A 7,145-nucleotide genomic window follows, 5' to 3' on the forward strand; every position below is an offset into this window, starting at 1 on the left:
GACGGGAGCTGCGGGGAACGGGGATGGGGAACGGGGATGGGAACCACCGGGAACTGCCGGGAACGGGGATGGGAACTACGGGGAACGGGAACCGCCGGGAACGGGGATGGGGAACGGGAACCAGCGGGAACTGCCGGGAACGGGGATGGGAGCGGGAAACCGCCGGGAACCAACGGGATCTATGGGGAACGGGAATGGGAACCAACAGGAACAGGAACTAGGAGGAACTCTCGGGAGCGGCAGTGAAACGGGACGGCTGAAGGCCGCCAAAGCGGCCGGCAGTGAGTGATGAGAGCTGAGCGCGCCCCGTGGGCTCTGGGCAGGTTCGGTATTGCCGAGCTCGGGGAAATGAAGGCCCCGGGGCGTGGGATCCAACTGCAGCCGCAGGCTCGGTGCAGCTGTGCCGGCAGACCCGGCACCGAGCCAGCCCGGCCGCGGGGGCTGCCCCGCTCTGTTAACGATATTCCTGATGGGTAAAGGTGCTGTAGTAGAGGTTTTTACACACACACATGAAGCGTATTTAACCGTTTTCTATAATACTCTACAGGACAGCACTACCTTCCTCTGCTTACTTCATATCACAGGTGTGGTTTTAGCCCTTCACTTTTTGCAGCTGCTGCTGACTCAAACGTGCTCTTACCTGAAAACTCCGTGCACCTGTGCCTGATTTTTCCTATGAGGTTTTTTTTGTAGCAGTGCAATTTCTATGCTCTTGCTCCTGATCTGAGCTAGTCTGATTGTTGAATCAAGCCCAGCTCCCTCAACTGGCACTCAGTAACGCTGGTATATATATCTGTATAAAGGGTACTCCATGACCCCCATGATGGAGGAGGTCAGAATAAACCATCACAATGCTCTCTGCTGGCCTTGGGCACTGTGACTCTCTGACTTCATATGTTTGAATGGATCTGATTACTGCGTGCCCCTTGCCAAAAGTGCTAGATTTTCCACAATACTGTCATTGCCACTTAAGTGCCTGTTCTTTTCACCTTAAGGAATCCATTTCTGCTTTCTCTGTGAGCTGTGACCTAATTAATTAAACTCCTACGATTTTCTGTTCTCTTCGTTCCCTCATGCACAGGGCAGATCTTGGTTCACACATTCTGACAGGAGTTTATTGGATGGGAATGAACTCACCCAGGAATGGGCACAGAGAGTTCATGGGTTCATTTTTGCATCAACACGTTTATTTTTTGTCTAAGTGGACTGATGAAGAGCAAAGGGCAGTGAATTTACAGCCAAGCACCATCCACACAGATTGCTGCTGAATAAAACAATTTAAACTATTTCCACAGCAATAGCACCATATAAAAGAACCCTGGAAAATCTGTGCTCTCAGCTGAATCCTGCACGCTGCAGAAGCTGGAGAGCACCCACCTGCTCAGGTGCGTGGCAGGACCATCCCTTTAGCCCGGGGTGTGTGAGCATTTGTGTGAGCATTTCCCACTGGGGTGCAGTGCTGGGGGCTGAACCCATGGCACAGCCACGGGGAGGCTCCTTCAGCCCTGCTTGGGGGGCAGCAAACCCTCCCTGCTCAGCTGTTTCATTGGCACTCTGGGCTTCTGTGGAGCAGGAATAAACTCTTTATCTTGCTGAACGACCAAGCTACAACTTGTTATTATACACAGAACACATCTCCTCCTTCCGAGCCCCTGAAATACTCATTTAAATTAAAATACCAGGAGGTCCCAATTGCATTTTCATACACTTGTTGCCCTGTTCTGTTAGCAGAGAAATGTATGGAAAAGCTTAGCGGGAGGTGGAGCAGCCTGACAAAAAGCAGATCTCCAAAACCTACTGATTTTCACTTGTGTTGTTGAGACAAAATATTTAAGTGGAGTTTTATATAATTCCCATCTGGTTGTGCAAAGTTAATAATGTAAAGAGCATTTGTTCCCCTGTGGGGCTCAGGGCCTCCTGCAGAAATGTTTTTTCCTCCATGCCCTAACAAACAATCAGCTCATCCTCAGCTGCCTTTAGTACATGGATCTTGAAAATAAAACCTAACACTCCACCAAGGTCTGCTTCGTGTGTGTGTGTGTGTCACTGGGCATTCTTCATTATAGATGTACAAATGCACCACAGAAATGAGCCTCTGGACACCAGCATGTAGATTGGCTGAAAAACCAGCAGAAGAACACACTGTACTTAAAATACCAAACCCCAAAACAGGGAACATTTTGAGTTAATTGTTTCTAAGTATTCTCGGAGATTCCTTAATATTTAAAGCAGTGGAAAGTTTCTCATCATATCATTCCCAACTAGAAAGGAGAAGAACCTGAAACCATGGGTAAAATTGTTCAGAAATATTTAACATTGACCTTGCTGTGCCCTTGTGTTAAAGTTGGCAACCATTTATTGATTTCTCCAGGGCTAAATTTAGTCTGATGTTGAGACTTTTGGAACAAAAGGTCCCACATCATCGTTGTTTAACCCCAGTCAGCGCCCAAGCCTCACACAGCCGTTCCCTCACTCCCCCACCAGTGGGACTGGTGACAGAATCAGAAGGGCAAAAGTGAGAAAACTTGTGGGTTGAGATAAAGATAGTTTAATAGGTGAAGCAAAAGCCACACACGCGCGCAAAGTAAAGGAATTCATTCGCTATCTTCCATGGGCCCCCTGCCATTCCCTTGGCAGCCTCGTGTGCAGCCAGAGATGCTGAGCGCCTCCCTCGCAGCCCTCCAGGCCTCAGGAAACACTAACCACCTTTCACTGGTCAAAATGTTCCCAGCCCTCGTGCTGAAGCAATTTATCACCCCAGCAGGGGTTGTGCCGGCAGGTCCCTCAAACACAGCCTTTGCTGCTTTGGTGTGCCACAGCTCCACAAGTATCTGGTCATTTCACACAGAAATTACTTGAAAGCACAAATGAAATCCTTCTGTCTTTTTTTGTTTTTCAGTCTACTGCAATGATTTTAGGCCAACATAAGCCAGCCAAAAGCAGACTTATGTTGGCCTAAGCTTACTGTTTTACAGAGCAGCGTGGAAACTTCCATGAAAATGCTGTGAGAGTTAGCAGCCAAAGGAGCCAGAAATAATATTTAAACTTTCTCCTGGAGTGCTTTAAGATGGACACAATGAATAAAATTACTCTGGGCATTTCATAGTAAACCAATGCTGATTGAGTTGGGCTGACCTGAGGGAGGATGAAATGACAGTGGCTGCTGGACAGGCACCTGGGGAGAGGAGGCAGCAGGTGAACAGCACAGCCCTGACCTGGGACAGGGACACGGAGCCAGGGAATGAGCCAGTGGTGAGCTGCCCTTTGCTGGTTTGGGTCTTCTGCCAACAGCAACAAGCAACGCTTGTTGACATTTCAGAGACATTGTTTTGCACATGCAGATAGCTCCCATTTGGACACTGATGCTGATCCAGTAAATGTTAGAAAAATCATGAGTAATCTCACTAGCTGCAAACTGCTCCAGTATAAAACTCCCACACTGATACTCCATGCACATTTAGACACAGTGATAGGTCTGTAATACCTTCCATTCTCTTTGACTGTCTCCCAACAGCATATTCTATTGCCAGCTCTGTGCCTTAGAGTCACTCTTTGGCCATTTGGTTCTTAGCTTGGGTGCAATTCCCTTCCCCATCATTCTAAATAAACCAAAGGAAAAAAAAAAAGGAATAAAAGAAAAAAAACTGACTTAAATTAGTTCAGCTGCTTGCAGAAACATGAGGATGCTGAGCATTTTGAGAACGAGCACCAGCAAGAGCCCAGAAACAACATGCCAGCCCCAGGAAAGCTAAGGCCCTTCCTTCTCAAGGGGAGATGACTTGACTTTCCAGTGCCTAGTTTCTCTCAGTGGTTCCCTGTGCAGTTAATCCGTGTGTAACTGCAGTGCTCTGTATCCCACCTGAGACCTGCAATGGAGGTCACAGGCAGGGGCTGACAAATAGGAAACAACAAGTTGCATTCCCATGCAGACAAAAGTGGGTAAATCAGGTGAAATCCAAAGGCAAGAGAGTCAACACATTAATAGAAGTGTTTCTCAGTTGACATTCCAGCTCTCCTGCACAGATTTAGCCTTTTTCAGCTAGGAAAGGGACTTGGGACTAGGAAAAGGACTTGGGAGCAGTTTGGCTACAAATTGCTGCCAGTCCCTTGTGCCATATGTCTGCTGACTTGCCACCAAAATGCCCATTGCTGGGACTTCTTTCCTTTGCTAAAAACTGTTAGGCTTGTTGTGCTGCTGTCTTTATCACTTCATAGCTGCCTTCCCCTGTTCCTAAGCATGAAGCAGTTCTCAGCCTTTGCAATGCAAGGGTAGCAGACCTCCCTCCTCTCCACCTCTCTGCCAGGGTAAGACATTCCCCAACCATGCCCCTGCTCCTGTGAAGGTTCATTTATCCTCCCTGTGAATTACCGGGAAGTGCAAGAGAGGCCCAAGAGCTCCTCACAGGGCTCTGGCCCCCTCAGCACTTCCCAACTCTGATTTAATTAAGAACACAGCTCTCACCAACAAGGCTTGGCCATGCTTTGCCATGGATTATGCGTTTGTGCCCAGAGGTGCCCGAGGGCAGGGATCCCTCCCCCCAGCCCTGTCCTGCACATTAGCACACTCCAGCACGCCCAGCACTCTCACCAAGAGGCTGAGGAGTCCCAGGAGCCACTGCAGATGCATTTCCCTGGATCGTGGGGCCTCAGGAGAGTCTGGCTGCTCCTCGTGCTGCTGTGTGCCGCCTCCAGCTCAGCCCACTCTGCATTTCACTGGTGAACTGCTGCTCATCAAATCAGCAAGGGTAAAACACTCAGACAAGAGAGCTATGAAGAGGCAATTTCAGCTTCTGCTGAGCTTAGCCTGTTTATGCCTGGATTTATGTGCCAGAATGAGACTAAACAGAGGGAGGAGGAACCATTTGTCACCACAACATGCAGAAAAAGCAGCTCCATGGCGCAGCAGCCTGCTCTAATAATGCACAAACCGCTGCTGATGATCTGGGGTGAGATGTTAGCTGGGATTGAGGCCAGTGGTGAAAAACAAAACCTCTCGAGTGCTGGCAGCTGAAACACCAGGTAATTACTTAATTGACTCCATGATCTCCACCTTGGAGCAGCAGCCTGCAGCACTCAGGCTAAAAGCAGAAGCCCATTAGTAATTCTGGCAGCAGTTAATGTCCCAGACCATGGAAAGCAGAACCCAGAGCATGGCTGGTGCAGTGTTTGACACCTGCATCCATCCATCTGCCAGGAGCACTCACCTCTGCTGGACCCAGCAGCTCCTCCTGCTCTGACCAGAAACACAGACCCAGAGTGGCCAGGACTGAGATCTAGGCAGGGAAATGACACCAAAATTCAGGACATATCAATAGAAACTCAGCACAGAAGTGAATTAGCCCCGTTCTCTGCTGGGTGGTACTGGGCAGACTGGCAGCCACAGGAGTCCCACTGGGATGTGGGGAGGTGGGAGCCTTGGGACGGGCAGGGGACACCAGATCCACACAAGGTCTAAACTGGAATCAAGAGGCAAACAGGTGAGCAGAGTTATAAAGATGCTGCAGAGTACCACTGCCACAATGGGGGAGCTCTGTGGGAATAAAGCCACATTTGGGGGCCACTTTGGCTGTTGGGGCTGTAAAACATTTCCTTGCATTCCCCTCAGACAGGCCAGCCCTCAGCAGCACCCTCACACCCAAAGGGACGCAGCCCCTGGCTCTGTCTCTTGCTGCCACCAGCCCTGTCCTGGGGAAGGCTCCAGCAGCCCAGTGCCAGCAGCCCTGCTCTGCGGGCACAGCGGTGCCACCACAGCTGCCACACTGGGCACACCCACAGCCAGCACCCAGCTCATTCAGCTGGCAGCACTGTACATCAAGAACCTCACTTGAACACAGGGAACTGTCCACTCAAGCTGACTTTGGCAGGAATAAATCCACCCTGGCACCAGCTGGGCTGGGGACAGTGTGTTTGGCCCTTGCTGTCAGCTCATGGCAGCAGGGCCAGGAGCAGCTGGATCCAAAGCCACGAGCAAGCAGCAAAAGGGAAGGGGTGGCTGCACACAAGGCTTGTCCCCAAAAGCCCTGTGAACAATGTATAACTTCTTACAGGAAACAATCATTTATATCATTCCCATGGACTTCAGTTGCCACACCAGGGAGCAGGGAAGGCATTAGTCATGCACTAGCAGATGTTTGGACTTACGTAAGGCTAAATTTTTTCTTTCTTTCTTTTAAGAAAAAGGCTGCATCTCACCCTAGAGCCTTCTTGAGAGCCTCCTGACCCTCAGCCACTGCCTCACAAGCTCAGCACTGCCCTGCTCCATGGTACAGCTCTGCCAGCCTCAGCACTTGCCCAGTCATTGTTAAATATATTATTTTTATAAAAGCTGTCTTGAAGGGGGTGAGAAAAAATGGATGCAGCAAGAGTTTAGAGACAGAAATCCAACACAAGTTTCACCGGTGTCCAGCAGCAGCAGGCGGGGGGTAATGCAGCCAAGGGCAGTTATTTCTTGTCAGCCAAGACCCATCCAGGAGGGAATGAGCTCGTTAGCTTTGAGCAGGATAGCAGGGTTTGGGCTGGTGACCAGCACTGCTCACAGCCCTTTCCTGCAGGAGTCACAGGAGCACAGGGCTCTGGCCAGGCTGCAGAAGCCCACCCAGCCCCATCCTCACTGCACCAGCTCCCTGGGACAGCAGCCAAAGGAGCTGCACTCACTCCCAGCCAAGCTCTTGCTCATCACAACCTCCCCGTGCCCCAGGCAGCTGCAAATCCTAATTAAGAAATTTATCTTCGTTAGATAGAGCCGGACACGTGTGCATGTCCAGAGATGAGTCTCATGCTGATGGGGCTCGGGTGGAATTAGGAGCTGTCAGAGGGTGCCTGGCCTTTGGATGCTGTCAGGAGGCTGTTATTAGATTTAAAGGCCTGGGACAAGCTTTGCTCCAGAGCTGAAGCTTCATTTCCAACACACAAACCGCCACAGATTTTGCAGCATCAAGGACTCCAAGCCCAAGTCTCTGGAAGATTCCTGGGGAGGACAGAGGCATCTCTGTTGAACAGAGCAAGGCTGGTTTACCTGCAATGCTTGTGCTGATCTGATGCACGAGATATTAAAATCCAGCAAATTACACTTTTATCTCATGAGACACTTAAACCAAGATGTTTCAACAGCTGCTGCCTCCCACCCCACAAGCAAAGGAAGTGAT

The 7,145-nt window shown here is 50.0% G+C and overlaps 1 protein-coding gene across 1 annotated transcript in view; it reads right to left on the minus strand.

The window, feature by feature from the left end:
• Nucleotides 1-7,145, minus strand: part of RAD18 (RAD18 E3 ubiquitin protein ligase) — a 37,947-nt gene that overhangs the window by 27,893 nt on the left and 2,909 nt on the right. The window lies entirely within an intron of this gene.

Source organism: Geospiza fortis, unplaced genomic scaffold, assembly GCF_000277835.1.
Source record: "Geospiza fortis unplaced genomic scaffold, GeoFor_1.0 scaffold128, whole genome shotgun sequence".
NCBI lineage: Eukaryota > Metazoa > Chordata > Aves > Passeriformes > Thraupidae > Geospiza > Geospiza fortis.